General features: G+C 36.4%; 1 protein-coding gene across 10 annotated transcripts in view; it reads left to right on the forward strand.

The window, feature by feature from the left end:
- TFPI (tissue factor pathway inhibitor) overlaps positions 1-16,855 on the forward strand; it is a 213,076-nt gene that overhangs the window by 155,027 nt on the left and 41,194 nt on the right. The window contains exon 1 of one of the 10 annotated variants that reach the window (XM_050711581.1): positions 2,169-2,206. The exons of 5 other annotated variants lie outside the window; for them this stretch is intronic. The gene's annotated coding sequence lies outside the window, so the exon portion shown is untranslated. Of the gene's footprint in view, positions 1-2,168; positions 2,207-16,237; positions 16,519-16,855 lie in introns of those variants that run through there. 4 more of the 10 variants (XM_035569326.2, XM_035569272.2, XM_035569337.2 and 1 more) reach the window with 4 other exon arrangements.

Below are 16,855 nucleotides of genomic sequence, written 5' to 3' on the forward strand. Positions count from 1 at the left end.
AACCTGAGGAAGATGAGTGTTGGAGTCTTGGCCAGAAAGTAGACTGTTCTGCTACTGGTTTGATGCCTCAGTATTACTGAGACTATTAAAATACTAGCTGCTTTGTAGAACTTATCATGGCTTTTAGGCTACTAGGAGACACAGAAATATTTTAAGATATCGCACTTCCAAATAGCAAGCTGATGCATTGTGTCAGCAGGATTTGTCAGTATCTTCCCATTTCTCAGGCAAGCAATGTTGTTTCTTTATTTGTTGTTTGATCACAGACTTGTTTGTCTATAATAAAGTCTCTTGCAATTTAAACATTTCTTTCTGGTCATAGTATAAAAATGTTGCTTCACTCATAGCAGACAATGAAACTGCTACAACACTGATTTGAGTAATTGGCTCTCATTAACAGTGACCAGCACCAACCAGTGAGACTTGGCTTCATAAATGTGATGTTTACTGAAGTTCACAGCACACATTTTTAAGAAGTGTGTAAAGGATTCAGCAAAGGGTTAAAGAAAATTAACTTTTAGCTTGGTCATTTGTCAAGAATGTGGTTCTTCATAAATAGCCAGCGATGTGAGCACACTGTTCAGATGTCCTTTGTCTAAAGAAAAAAAGAAAAAGCATTTAGGGAATGTGGGCCTAGTTCTCTGCTGTCTATTGCTGAAATAGAATGCACATATTTGTATAGTCTTGTGGAGTTTGTGGAAATGAACAACTTATTATTCCATTGAAAGAAAATCTGTAAAGCTCTGCTGCAGTTGTCAAGGCCTGTGTTATGAATGTTCCTTTTAGTTTGCTTCAGACCCTTTAGGGCACAAGAGTTACTCAACTCCTTGGCCTTCAGATTGGCCTTTCTCATTAGGCATGCAGAAAGCAGTGCATGGGCTCACCTTCTGCGTGGTGGTGGTTGACTTTCTTTGCTGGAGACTGTTTCCATTTACATCACATTTTCTCTGAATAAAATTGGTTATTAATGACTTTAATTTTCATATCACATGCTGTTTGAAAGCCTATGGTGCAGTTCTTGCTTTTGAATCCTGTTCATGCAAAGAAGATCCATGATGTACTTTCACAGAATTAAACAATACTGACAGGCTAACTTCTTAATTCCTTTGTTGTTATACTTTACACTTACCCTGATATTAATGCTTATTTTCTTCTCTGATTTTTCTTGCTTATTTTGTCTTGTAAAACTTGGTATTACCAGCTAGGATAGCTTGTTCTCATACTTAAATGACTGTATCTTGCTGAAATCAATCATAGTAATGTTTGGTTATTCAGAAGTCCTGAATTGATTCACAGTTATTAAAAGCCCTTGTATTATCCCTGCAAGGCTTTAATACCTGAACACCAGAGTTCATTGTGGTTTATTGATGTTGCTCATTTTAAAATAGAATTCTAACATAATGGCATAGTGAATTATCTGTTGCTTAGATACAATGCAGTGTAGTTGTTTTTCTTTTCAGTTACTTATTTTCTCCCGTTTCTTTGATTGGCTGCTAAGGCCTATCTCTTACGGAAGTTTTCTCAGTGTAATATCTTAAGACCTGACTTACTGTCCACCCTTCAAGGAATTTAGATGGTTGTAATTCAGACTTTAAAAAAAAATAATAAATAATAAAATCAAAACAAGCCGACCAGCCAAACCACCACCAACAAAAAGTACCCGTGCAAAGAGAAGGTAAAGACGTAGCCATCAGATAATTTCTTCCTCCATCACATCTTCTCGCTTGTCAGAAGTGACTCAGTTCTAGTATGAAGTTAAGCATCCCTTGATATTCTTACTGTTGAAATTACAGTAAAGTTTGTTTATCTGTTGCTTATCCTAGGAAAATAGATCATGTCAAACAAAGGTTGTCTTTTTCTTGATAGACTCTTGATGCTGGAGTATCTCCATGCCTGTGAGGTGGTAAATATTCAGTGTTCCACTTAAACTCCTCTTGTTTTGGAGGAATAGAGATGTTCTCACAAGTAGCCACTGTAACAGTGGAGTTTGTGTGTTTTTTCATATGTGTATTTTACAAAAATAGATGTACTCAGTGAAGAAGTGACTATTTTACAGCGATTGAAAGATACCACGCATACAGAATATTTGCTGTGTCACTGTTAAGCAATCTTTTAAAGTAAATCTGAGAAAACAGCTTTTTTTTTTTTTTTTTTAATTCTTTTGGAAAATCAAAGTACATCAGAGAACCTCTGCATATATCAAACAGTGAGTAAAATCACAATTACTATTTTCATCCTATTCTGTCTTCAATAACCTACGCTCCTGCTTAACCTTAGATTTATATATTCTAGTAGAGCAGGGCTTCATTTTTCTTATGAGAAAGCTACACTGAGCAGACTGTTTTCAGGTCCATTTTGAAATAAAAGTTTTTTTTTTTTTTTTTTTTTCTAGACACTTGCAGACCTTAGCACAAAGGGAAAAAGGTACATCAGCAAGCTAGGAGGAGAGTCCCAGGGTGGTTGTCCTCCATGCTGTGTACTGCAGAGCTGCAGTGCCTTTCTGTGATTTTTCAAGACATGGTTGGTATACACTGATGAAGGAAGAAATACAATTGTAGGACTTTATTTTTTCTCCCAATAAAAACTACCACCATATTCACAAAGGCTTCTTCAAACTAACTAGCAAGTAACTAAATTCACCACTGTGAAGTCTCATGCTTTTTACCAAAAAGCAGTAATCAATCACCAAGAAACTATTTTACAATTTGGCATTAAGCACATGCCCCTTGATATGCCTGATGCCCAGCCAAGGTATTTCCTCAATAAATTACTTAATTCATTATTCCCTTAATTCAATAAGCAGAAAGAACTGGCAGCCCATTATTCACACAGATAATTGGTTAATCATTTTCCTATTGTCTCTGGTAAGCAAAAGATTGATAGCTGAGAGATTTCGATAAGAAAGTTGAATGTGAATATTCTCTGTAAAAAATCTAAGGATCTTCTTTTGAGAGTAAATCAACTATATTTAGCAAAAAAAAAATTTTTTTTGGAAAAAAATACTGTTTACTGGGGACCTAACTTTGCACGAACATTTTTATTTCCAAAAATACATGCAAAAACTCCCTAGGGATTCATCTTTAAATGTCTCATGCTTTGGGCAATTGCAACTTTCTGCTTTATTTTTTCCTTCTTTCCAGCTGGCCTACCCACCTGCTTGTAATTTGTGTCCAAAAAGCACAGTTCAAAAACCAGCAAGTTGTTTTAAACAACAGAATGAGTCAGTCATGATAATGCCTGTGTTCTTCATTACTTCTAAAATTTTGACATAACCTGGAAAAATGCATCCTGACCAGTACCACTGAATGAACTAATGGACTGGATGGTGAAAACCTTATGGTAGAGTAGAAGATAAGGGAATGATTAAATTGTATATGTTTTTGTGCAAATGTTTACAAAATATTTTCCTTATGAATGACTAATTACTCCAAAGGTTGCTTTGTTTTGTTTCTCGTTAAATTCGACCTCATCTTACATACTTCGCACTACACTAACAGAAATGAAGAAAAATCTTGAATTTTAAAAATGCTGTTGCCTGAATGAGCATCATTTTACATAATACAGGGAACAAGTCCTGAAAACTTCATTTTTCTTATCTTTTCAGTATATAAGCCTATTCTGAGTCTGTCTCCTGTTCAAGCTTCTGTTTAATTAACCATCCACACTCTACATATTTTCTTGTTGGTTCATCAGTAAGGGAATAAAAATGAGATGAAAGTTTGTTATTTGGGACACATGACTAAATCATCCGTCATTATACTTTGTGGAGCAGATAAATGAAGTGGATAGAGCAGCAGAGTTACAAGATTCCTATGCTTATATGCAAATAAAGTTTACTTGGTCCCCTTCTGCAGGACTCATAGAATCATAGGATGGTTTGGTTTGGAGAGGACTTTAAAGTTCATTCAGTTCCAACCCTCCCCCCACCCCCCCATCATGATCTGATCTGAGTTCAGATCTAATCTGAAGTGTCAGTTGCAAGCTAGACCATGCTTTTCAGAATGTTGGATATACTGCATGACAAAGCAGCAGTCCAGACAAATAATGTGATTAGGCATTTAGCCTGTGCAAAATCTACAGGCTACTTACAGTCAAACATGAATTGGTTTTGGTTTGTTTGTTTTTTTAATATGCTTCTGAGTAGTAAAATGCAACTCTGCTATCCTTTGCTTTTAGTGTAAAATTGCATCAAGTCATCGGTGCTTATATAACTAATATCATTCATATTTTTAAAGCAATAAAAATGTCATGGAATACTTACTGAGAAGCTCCATTTTACAGTATTGCGTTTGTAATAACAAAGTGTTTGAAATATCGTTCATTGGCAAAATTTTTACAAGTTTTTTGCATAGAATAGTTTGAGTTTGGTAGTACTAAATGACTTACAAAAGTTTGCCAGCATTTTTCTTTACTGTTTTTCCTAAGTCATTCAGCTTAAAGAATTTTTTATTTATTTATTTTTTTTAAGTAAGAGATTGCCTATTATTTGCAAAGAAACCATGACTTCAGTGGTATATTGCATTTTAAAAACTTTTTTGGTTATCATTAATTGAAATACGCAAGTTACAAAACAATTCAATTAATTGTTTTATTTTTGCTTTGTCATTAGCTGTACTAAGTATTCCTTAATGCATGGCATAAACAGCAGCAGCACAAATACCAGATTAGCGGCAGATACAGTTTTCATTAGCAGTTATTATAGACCCAAATCCAAGTCATTAAATTTTTTTGTTTTTGTTTTGGTCTATTACAATACATGTTCTCTGATCTCTCCCATGTATCTTTTACTTATGGGAGGCACAGCAATAGAACAGCTGCTTCTGGCATGTGTGAGGTCAGTGTATGTTTTATTTACACAGTGCCAGCGTGATGGTTTTCCATTAAAACAATGGATTGTAAATCCTCATGAAACACTTGTAGTGTTAAGATAAACTTAATCTTCACAATTGCTTATGTTGTGTATTATCATTGAATGGCAAAACCTGCTCTTAACATATTCTGGTTGTAAATGACAATCACCACCTTACCCAATAGCATTTTTTTTCTTCTTAGGTAATTCTTAAGCAGCTGAAATATCAAAAAATCAACCAGGTTGCAATAACCTTGATTCAGAGTTCATGTGCATATTCACTTGGCCTCCTGTCCTCCTCGCCTCATGTCACATTTGGAGAAAAGGCATACTCACCATTATCTCAGGGGAAAGAAATCCAGGTTTCCACTAGGATTAAGAATTTGGACTACCCTTGTAAAACTCTAATTTTTTCTTTGGTCCAACAGAGTGCTCTGGTGGCTGTTGGAAATCTTTGTTCTGCCTAAGTATAAGTGTTAGGAGGAAATCACTTGTTTGTTTGAATCACTGCAAGTAGTTTGTATTGAGAGTATCCTTGAAACATAGGTGCAATCAATAGCAACTTGCTTTTACAAGCATTATTCCGTGAAATAAATGTATATGCTTACATTAGAATAGTTATCCACTGTATTAGAACAGACTGTGTGTATTATTGTATCTTGGCTTTGGGCAGGTTTTGTTACCTTGTAATGTAAGGAAGCAAAAATTATGACCCCTGTTATCCCTCGTGCTGTAAAATCAAATAGGCTGTCAAGTTTCTGCCAGAATCTAGAGGAGATTTGTATGGTACTGGAAAGAGATTGCAGAGGATCAAAGGGAAATATAGAGTAATTTTTAATCTTCTTTTCCATACGGCACCCAAGCTTTATAAAAAATCCTCCTCCTCTGCATGTTTTCTTAATAAAATGAACTAATTCAGGGAAGGTGGAGGGAGACTTCAACCCTTGATCCAGCTTCATGATGATGTTTAATGAAAAGATGCATTATCACAAAGCCTCACAAAATAAGCATCAAAAGGAAATCTCATTAGTAAATACCACTTGTAGGTTTGGTTCAGAGAAACGTGCAAAAGTATGATGGTGGGTTTTAATTTATACTGTCTTTCATAGTGATTATTAAAAAAACTGTTTATATGAATTAAATATTTAAGTGGGAGTTGTCATTTAAAAATTTGTCCCTCAGCTAACTAGTATTTTACAAAAAAAAAATTTGGATTTTTCCACAGAAACCATACAAATTTCCACATATTGTAAATACAAATTCTGTGAGTACTCTGAACAGCTGTGTTGAATTATGCTGTAGTAAGGGAAGTACGTACTCCTCATGAACAACCTATAAATACTAATTTTTCTGGTTATTGATACAGCATCATTATATTGTCAATCTTCAGTAAATCTTAATCTCAGTTTCCTACCTCCTCCAATATGACTTCTCCTCTGGTAGCACTGGTAGTAAATATTTTGCATGAACTGCCTGGCATTAAATTAATTCATTCCTACTAAAGGACTATTATGGATGGAATTTCAGTTGAATCATTCATCTAGTTACCAACCAGTGGAACGTGTCTGAACTTGCTAATGAGACAAAAATGCAGTAGTAAGTACAATTTAATGTAGCATCCTGAGAAATATTTTTCTGCTTTGTAAAAATGCTTCCTTATTGCTGTGTTATTACTCATGTGTTTAGAATTAGGCATATGCTTAAGTGATTTTGGCTGGTCAGCATCCCAGATGTTTATTCTTCATTTTGAAAAGATTAAGCCAAAATGGAAAACTCTTCTGAAAGGCATTATATGTTCCATTTCCTGCCTCCTGAGACAGGCAATCTTGCAAAGGATCTTTTTTATTTTTTGCATTTTTGTTGGTGTGCCATGAAACTCTTACACGTAAAAGATGTTTTGAACCCTGTGTATTAGCTGAAGTCGTTTCCCTACTAAGGAAAGGAATAAATGGCATTACCAATGAATAACTTGATATATAGCAGTCATCTAAAGTAGCTCTTACCTAATGAGTTTGTATGGGGTCTCCTGTCTAGACTGGTGTCACAGGACCTGTGACACACAATTTATTAGTATTGCATCATCAGTTTTCAGTATTATACTGTGCAAAATAGTTCATGTTTGGCATAGTCTTCTCTTGATTGAGTAGCTTTGAAACAGTGTGATACTGAACATTCAACATGCTATGTTTTTTGCAGTTTTAATCAAGTACTTCCCTTCTTCTTGAGGTAGAGACTTTTTCTTTTGATAGATTTTTTTTTTTTTAAATTAAAAAAAATTAGCGTTACTGACACGTGTGAAACTAGTATCTAACCAGAAACACAGTGACCTGACTGGAGAGATCTCAACAGAGAGCTATTTCAATGCAGTCCAGTAAGGGGAATCACTCACTCAGGATGGACAAGAGGAATTACATATAGACTTGATTGATATTATTGTGTAGTGGCATATGTGATTGATCCGTCAACTTCTGTAAATACATAGAAGCTTCCCACTGTTATAGATACTGTTCAAATATGGAATTAGAACAATAACAGCAAAAGTTCCAGGTCATTTTAAGGTATATTGTGGCTGATTCGACAGATTGTACCTCTTACTCACAATTGAATAACTGCTTGTAGTTCCAAAACTTGTACCAAATAGATTCTTAAAAAATCTCATTTTACTGGATTCACCAGTTTCACCAGGTTCACCAGACTTCAATAGCAAAACCAGTTTAAATGGTCAGGTTGTGAGCTGACTGCAGTTTGAAATCCTGTGATGCTGCCAGTGCTTCATGGTCTCGTGGCAAAGCTGTTAATTGGTCCAGTCTGTGACTAAATGAAATACTGATGAACTTTGTCTACTTTTGTTATGCAACAAAATCCAAAGCTGTAAACAATTTGGGGAGTTCTATATGCTTATGGATTAGGTTGCATTATAAATATTTTTAATTTTTTTTGGTTGGAGCTGTTCAGGTTTTCCATTTGCATAATTTCATGCTTGCTTTATCTGATGGGAATTTTGTCCATTGTCCTTTTAATCACCTGTCTCTCCTAAGACATAGGAACTCTGATATCTAGACGTCTTACTGATGTCTATCTGCTCGTTATTTATTACTTATTCTCTATTGGGGGGAAAAAGGTAGTAATAATACTGGGAAAATAAGATTTTTGTCTCACAGCTAGTCAGTATGAACTTTGCTGAAGATGGATTAGTGTTCTGTCATCTGAGAAGCATTAATGGTTCCCTCGCTTCTTGGAGAGCACAAGCATAGCAAAGGGCAGACAATTGTTCTATGCCTCCTAGGAGTTACAATTGCTGTGTAAATAATTGTCCTCCATCCTCTGGAAAGTGAGTGCACTCCAATAAGAGCGTCACACAGGAACAACTGGCTGTTTTCTGTGTTCTATTGACTTCTCATGAGAACACTTCAGGAGCTTGTTGAGCTCAAAGTTGTTGTCTTAGATACTGGATAGCAGCTGAAGACAGCTGCCAAGGCGTATGCAGCATTTGCCAAACATCTTTTGTCCTTTATCTCCAAGAGAAGTCTTTTCCTCTTCAAATACACACTTGGCTGTCTGCAAGGCAGTGAGGTGGGGAGGAAGTGGCCTGGCCTAGGGAGTGCAAGACTTTATCATAGCAGTTGTTGGCAATGCTTTGTTTTCTTTTTAGTGGCCCAGTAGGGTTCAGAAACCAGTTTCCTGCTCAGCTGCTTGAATTGTCTTTCTATAGCTATAGGTGTACAGGTGTATAGGTGTATTTCTATAGGTGTAGGCATTAGGAGTGAGTAGGTGGTAGAACACAGAAATAACAACTAGGACAGATATGCTAAGAGCCAGTCTTGGCAAGAGAGCAATGGCACCAAGTTTGAGGTGGGGTGAACAGAAGGAAGCAAGTTTGACATCGCAGCAGCGAGGGCTGAGGGGTGGATACAGGCTTGGCAGACCTGTTAGTTGATGCATCGTTACTAGCTGCTCAGACTCCCCAGAGCTGGCAGCAGCTCACGTGTCCTCAGTTGCCATCTCCTTCAATTACTCATCCTCCCAAAATACTTTTCTGAAAGCATATTGTGAAACTCCTGTTGTTGCTCCTTATGTCATGGTCTGAGCATCTCTTGTACCTTCTTTATTTATTTCCCAGCCATAATATACCGGAGAATTCAACCTCACAGGCTGTAAGAGGCTGATATGTTTAAAAAAGAAAAATAAAATGCCATAGAAGAAGACTTAGCTTCTGTTTGTAGGAACATTTGTAGTGGCTTCTGGTCAAATTCACCGTAGAGAAAATAATTTTCATTTCTGTTCATAAGATAAAGAATATACAGGCATGCTCATAACTTTCCTGGCGGGGGGCAGGGAGGCAGGTTGGAAATCCAATGAACAGGGAATAATGCTTATTCTTGGTCATCTATCTAAACCCAGTTTCCATGGTTTTTTTTCCACTTTGTTTCATTTAAATGAGAGATGGAAACAGACCATGTTTTTTAACTAAAATAGAAGTAGTTTTGAAATTAAATGAAATCCCAACTAGTAGAGTAGTCTCTTTTCTTCACCTCACAGCACAGAAGTGTTCAGGCCATATGATAAATCTAAATACTCTATCCACAATAAAACTCGTGCTGATTTCACCCAGAGTACGAATAAGACCCTTTAAAATGACATTTAAAAATAAGTAAAAATGGAGGGGTAAAAAAAGTAGAAGTGTATTTGCCTTCTGTTTCCCGATAAAATACCTAAGCTCTTAGCGCTGCAACAGTGACATCCAGTGACTAAGCCCGGTAGTTCTAGACTTGATCTGCATTTGGACTGCATGCTAAAGGGCATGGACAGAAAGGGAGGTTTATTTACTGAGATCCTTAGTGAAATACTGGACCGATTGAGGATAAATAGACACTCCATGAGAACGCAAAACATGATAAATAACTAATCTGAAAATTTTATATTAATGTTTAGTTATCCCATATCTGTTTCAGAGTTAGACGTTTAATGAGCCAAGGGAGGAATAAATTATTTTTAAGCAATAGCTTTGTCCAGTGAGGCAGTTTGTTTATTGAGATTATACAACATTTCATACGGGTTTTGATAATTTAACGATAGAATTAAATAAAAAGACCAAAAAGAATTAAGAAACCTTCCTTGTATAAGGAACATGACAAAATGCGTACCGCCCTTTCATACCTGATTCCGTTTTAACTGAAGTCAATGTGTGTTTGTAATGAAATTCAAACCTCATGTAAACTTCTGGCTCTGAAAATGAGTGGCATCTGGTACTGACCTGACCCCCTACTACCTCAGCTATCCAAATGGTCTTGGTTGGAACAGACTCTTGAAATATCTGTATTATTTGAAATGTTATGTTATACGTTCTGTTTATTGTAATCATACTATAGAAGTACCTTGTTTCTGGGGTTTTTGAAAAGGTAGTAATAGATGCTAATTCTTTAAGGATTTCAGCTTTAAAGCATACTCCAAGTTGCAAACTCTTTTACTGTTAGGAAATCGATGAATGAAGAAATGAGAGTATGAGTTATGTAAGCTCATAAGTAAGGAGAAATACACAGGAAAACTAAGAACTGAAAGCAGAATTTTAAAAATGAGCTTAAAGTTCATGAAATAGTATTTATGTGTTTACTTGCTCAAGACTCGATATTCCTTTTAGGCCTCTGCCTCAAATTACTGGAAGTGAAATACAACCTCAGATTCAGAAATGTAGCCTACTCTCATTCTGTGTTTAAAGCAGTATGGACTAAAATAATAGTAAAATTGGAGAAATATTAAAAAGAAAAATATTAAAAATTATTACAGTGCACCTTTTGGCCCCAAAAAAATGGGATATGTACTGCATTCATTAGAAATCTGGTCCATCTGGCTTGCTAAAGATACTGAGGGATTGAAACCCATGATGAGGCAGTTCATTTCATGTAGTTAATCATAAAACTGATTCTGTTGAAGTACTCATTAAACAAGAACTCTGATTCAGCTCAGAGTTTTCCAAAGGAAATCGTTTTTTTTGTTTATTTCAAAATCTTTTTTTGTTGTTGTTTGTTTGTTTGTTTCCTAGAAAACAACTTTGTGTTAGTATTATATTTAAAAGAATCAGAAAGAAAACAAATGCCCAGCTAAACGAAGAAATCTGAAAGTTTGTCACATCTACCCTTTGGCAAGAGGTAATGCTTTTGATTAGCAATACGAGGAAAAGAATAAAAACTTAAAAAGTAGATGCTGAATGTACTCCTTTCTCCTTCTCAAACAGTTTTAATAGTTCAGCAGGGAAACTTTTCAACCAGTAAGGAATGGATCTGATTATCAGTTTTCTCTCATCTGTCACTCACTTCCTTTCCTCTTCTCAACCCTAAAACAAACAAAACTGTTTATCCAACTTACCCTTGTTAGCCTTGCTACATGTTTGATTTTAAAAAAAAAAAACAAAACAAAACATGTAAGACATCTTCGATAACCTAAATTTGGATGTAAAGAACCCAAGGGAATTGAGAAACTTGAAGACTCTCTCCCCTTTAAAAATGTTGTTACCTTTCTATCAGTCAACTTTAGTAATAGTTTAGTAATAGTTTAGTAATAGTTTAGTAATAGTTTAGTAATAGTTTAGTAATAGTTTAGTAATAGTTTAGTAATAGTTTAGTAATAGTTTTAGTAATAAAAGCCTTACTGTATCCATACCTCCCAAATGTACACGTTCCTTAGCCTGTTAAGAGCACTCTCTCCCAGGCATCTCAGAATGCAGGGAGTAACATTTGAAGAGCCTACCTTTGAAGATGAGTACAGAAGTGAGGACAGAGACATAGTCGTTTCCTCATAGTGCTATGTTCTGCTATCAGCATCAGCAGTCATCCTTTCTGTGCATTCTGATTTTGGTCTTTAGAAATTGCTCAAGACATCCATGGTTTCCTTATAAGAATATGAAGTCACAGGAAAGAAGAAGGGGGGAAAAGAGGATGAATGTGTTATAGAGACAGATTTTCAAGGGTCAGCTGCTGGGTTCTGGTCTTCCTTTTACTTTGTTTTGGGTGTTTTTATGTGGGTTTAAAATATTAAATGCTATGAAGACCACAATACAAATAATAAAACAGATACAATATAAAACAAATAATTGAGACACCTGTGAAACTCGGTTTTATTAGATGGAATATACCTAAAATTGTTCTTTTTCTACCTGGATGGGTCCTTGCAGCTGCGTGTCATTGCATGTAGGTGACCTCAGCTGGAAAAGCAGGCATACCCTTCATTCAGTTCGGTGGCCTCAAAAAAAAAGATGAACTAGTTGTAAGACATTGTAATACTTAACTACAAAAGTAACAACTAATACTGCAAATGTGGAGTCTGTGCTAGGTAGACGGTCCCAACTTGTAACTGCTGTGGTGTGCCACATGGGCAACAGCAACAGTCTGTCCCTCCAGAAACTCTGCAAGAGCAACAACTTCACGCTAAGATGATTGTTAGCTTCTGTGCTAAAGGAAAGGGTCCTTTGTAGCTTTTGCCCTGTATGCTGGTAGCAACTGCTCCCTCCCTCTTAACTTTTCCGTTAAGATCATTGGGACAAGCCAACCATGCTGGTGGTGCGTTTCCTGTACACATGCTGCGGTCTGGTTCCTTATGAGGGTGAGAAATATCCATACTTCATCCGATACAAGCACGGAGTAAAAGTATTAAGTTATGATTTAGTTTGTTGAAGGCAGGAGACAGGAAGCTCTTGATTCTATGGACATTTCTAAAGAACTAAGCAATGGAAAAATGAATCGGCATCACTAGGGGGCAATAAAACATCACAGACGTCTATATTGTTAAACAAGAATGCAAGCGATGTCACTCCCTCACTGAGGGAGGCACTTGTGTTATGACCTGAAGAACAGCTTGCAAATGATTTTGTGTGAAGAACAGTTTGGCAAATGCTTTTGTGTTTTTCTGACTGTGTTTTGTAGTCAGTCTTGCCCCAAAGATGATAGAGTTCTCAAAAAAAATACATTTATATTACATAAGCAGACAAAAAAATTTTCGTATAATTTTGTGTTGTTTTGTCTCCATTTTGTCACAGTAAAGCAATAGCAAGATTGGGCATTTGAGCATCACTTTTGTTTCTGAGCACCACGTATTTAGCACTGCGGTTAAGTATAACATATTTTGCTAAAGCCCATCCATTTTGTACAAATAAATCAAAGATACAGAGTACTAAAAAATTTGAATCTGAAGCTCACTGTCTTTTGCTCTGTCCCTCTCAGTCTCTCCTTGAGACCACCAACTCAAACTGTAGACAGACAATCCAGAAGAGTGCTGCCCCAGTCCTCTTAAGCTATCAAGTTAGTTATTAACCATTGCCTCCCATTTTCCCCATGTCTTGCTGGCACTATATATCTGTTTACTGATTTTAGAGAGGTATAGAGGCCATAAAACAATGGATGTGTAAGACTTTTTGGAGGGCAGAAATGCAGTATAAACTGTGCCTGTGTTAGATTTCTTAACAGAAGTTGTTGGAGATATGATTGATTTTGAACACATTCAGTAGCACTGATCTTGTCTGCTGTCCTTCAGGCCTTTCTACTGGTCCTTTTCTGCTCCAATCTGCGATGCTCTGGGGTTGTAATCCCTGAGTAAAAGTTTTCCTGACTATAGGAGAAGAGTCATATAAATGCTCTCTGGCCTTTCATTTCACTTTCAAACCTGAGTCTTTTCCAAATACGTCAGCAAAAAGTGGCGTGTAAAGTGGACTGGAATATTAGGCTTGTATTGCCCTTGCTGCATGCCAGTGCAAACTGTGCAAAACAAGCAGGATTTGGTAGCTAACCTGTTGTTTGTGTGTACTGTAGATGGTCTTTACTCACATTGATTCAACAATTTGTGCAGTGCCTATTGTTACATAACTGTCCAGAGCCTGACTCTGTGGATAGACCTCAGAAGTCATGTGAAAGAGTGATCTTATTAACTGTAATCTTTATATTGACAATTGTTTCATGTGACACATGCTGTAAATAAATGTGAAGAGAGAATGTAATGATAATGTCACATACTCAAAGGTTAGAAATTCCTTGAGTAAGAATTTCTGGGTTCTTCAGAACAGCAACAGTGCTTAATAAAAACAACAGTTAGGCGATGTCTTAAGGAGAAGCTAGATCAGTGAATTTCTCTATGATTTGCAAGTTCTGCATTTCAAAAGGTTGTCAACCTCCCACAGGACATTAGAAAAGTGTTTTAGTAACTTCTTATATTTTCCAGAAATTTCAACTTGCTGATCTTGAAAGTCACTCCTAAAAAGGATCCGAAAAACTTTGTTAGAATTGTAGGGACTTTTTCCTGTGGTGTGGACCTTTAGCTATTGACAACTTTCTCAAGCTGTCAGCAATCTCCAGAGCAAGACAGAGGTCAGTGCGATTGTCTTCACCAGGTCAGAGCGGAATGGAATTCTTTGATCCCACTTCAGGTTCAAAACAGTTTTGTTTCTATCTTCAAAGTGTTTCTGGTTGCATCTTAGTTCTTTTGTGTTTTAGTTAAAATTACAATGAAAAGGATTCCAAATGTCGACCTTCTTGACTACTAAATTAGGAGAAGTGAATGTGACAGCTGAAGAGACGTGAGCAAAATATATAGTAAAAATATTCATCTTAAAACGAAATATTGTTGCCTTCAACTTTCTTTTAGATAAGCATTTTTCACTTACATATGGTGATATTTTCACTCTTATCCTGTTTTATTAATATTAACCAAAGATTTCTTAGTATAACTTGTATCAAAATAAGGGGTTTCATTCTCATAAATGTCCCCCCAAATAGATTTCTTTATATATATCATTTTCCACTTATTTGACCATAAGAAGACAAAATATGTTTAAGAACTGCAGCATTTTCTTACATCTTGTTTTTTTATGTCTGTGTACTAATTCTTTCAGAATTTCTTCATTGTTTTGCACACCAAATTTGCGTGACTTGAGGAAGAATTTGGAGAAACTAATAAGGAATGAGGCTGATACATTCTGATATAAACCTTCAAAATTTTTTTGCACATTCATTTAAAAAACAAAATAGAACAAAAACACATTTCCCATTAAAAAGCAAAAAGAAGCTTACTTGAAGTTTTGACCATGTCAGGTCCCTAGATTAGAAATATGTTTGTACAGACTGGTAAATTCAGCCCACTCAGCATCCAATATGACAAAAAATAAAGCAGTTCTGCTGTAAATGCCCTGTATAGTGGGGCAACTTTGAATCTCTGTTAATCCACATTTTAAGAAAAGCAAAAGTAAGATATCTGTCACGTATCGGAAGCCTAGCTGGTTTTGTTCCTATTCCAAGTGTATAGACAGATTTCTTTAAATCATGATGTAACCTTAGTGCATCTGTTTTGGTCCATCTTACCTTAGAGATTTGTGGATAGTTCTACCAGAAACTAATTTCTAACACAGGGGCTCCCAAAATGTTTTTCAAAGGCTTGGGTGTCACACAAATGAGAGACTGACCACTTGCATTTACCTAGCGTCTCCTGAAATGGTTTGCTCCTCCCTTTATCTGAGCTCGGAGTTGGTAATTAGGAACTGTATGACAGAAGCCAACCCGCAGTATTTAAGCTGCCTCTTTACGTTTTGAGTGCTTCTAGTCCATTTCAGGAGAGTTAATCCATTTGATTATTGACCCAGTTAATAGTTGGACTCAAATGGCTACTGGCTTTGCCTTGAAATGGATTACAGACAGTCCTACAATCCAAGAATGACAGATCTCAGAAGCTACCAGGAACACTTCTGATTGTTTCAGAGCAAGTAAACCTGTTAACAGACTTTGAGAAATTTCCAGTCTGTTTCGGGATGTTGATGAACATATGAATATAAATCTTCCCTTTAATTTGTCTGTTTGTCTTTGCCTGGAAACAATTGCAATTGGTTACAGCTACTAATTGTATAAGTTGCTGTTCTCCAGCTGTTCCTTCTGTCTCTGTTGCTATTTAATTCATTACCTGGGAAATTCTCTTCAAGTGGTGTCCAGGACTAGGATTCTGGTCTACTGTCTTTATATGCACAAGTTACAACGTCTCTGTCTTATAAGAGTACAGTAGCTGAGGAAAGGGATGGCTACTGTGATGATGTTTACTGTTTTAGCACATACTAACACGATTCATAATTAGGTTGTGCGTATGTATTTTGCTCAAGGCAGAATAGCCTTTGTAGTCAAGGTGTTGGTGCTGTAATGAACGCAGCCTAGATCTAGAGTGAACGGCTTCATTTAAAAACTGACAAAAAGAACAGAACTGTAAACTACATCTCTGCCTTAAATAAGCAATGCGTATGGCATCCTCATGAATTGAAGTCTGCAAGGTAAAAAGAAGAGAATATTCTACAGGCTGTCTCTTGTTCTTTAAAACTGTGTTTCAGTTTAGCTAGTGCCATTTAGAACACAGTTGCTCTAAACTGGGAGCAGATATGAAAACTTAAGCAGGAAGCTTCCCTGCCGCTGCTGCAGAGCTCTGACTTGTACCCAGAGTAAACCCATGTGCTCTACAAAAGCAAGAACGAGGACTAGCTGATTAATCAACAGGCAGGATCCTGCTCTAGGAAGATCAGGTTGCAATCCTGCCTTTGTAGCTTTACACCACACCCCCACGTATTATCTTAAATGTGACTTAGTAGGGGAGGACCACATTCAGCACGGATTCAGGAATCCTCTGTGTGTATAACAACTGTTTCTAGGAGTTTGGTGAGTACTTTGTAACAGAATTTGTTTTACATGAGATCTTTTTTTCTTCAGCTGGCAGAAAAGTGTCCACTGTTATGTTTTCTTTAGAATGTGGTAGATGCAGTAGTCAAATGTTTAGATTCAAAGTCCAGCTGCAAAAAGGGAGACTTCTGTATAAATCTGAAACAGTACAGCAATAAATGTAACTTTACAAATACTAATACAACTAATCTTTGGTTGTCAGAATGTCAGACTAAGGTATTGTTAGCACCAAGGCAATTCAATATCTTTGAAAGAAAGCTATTCATAAAGTGAATATATTCATTTTGATCAGTAGCTGGAGTTTGGGGGGTGGGGG

This window comes from Cygnus atratus, chromosome 6, assembly GCF_013377495.2.
Source record: "Cygnus atratus isolate AKBS03 ecotype Queensland, Australia chromosome 6, CAtr_DNAZoo_HiC_assembly, whole genome shotgun sequence".
NCBI lineage: Eukaryota > Metazoa > Chordata > Aves > Anseriformes > Anatidae > Cygnus > Cygnus atratus.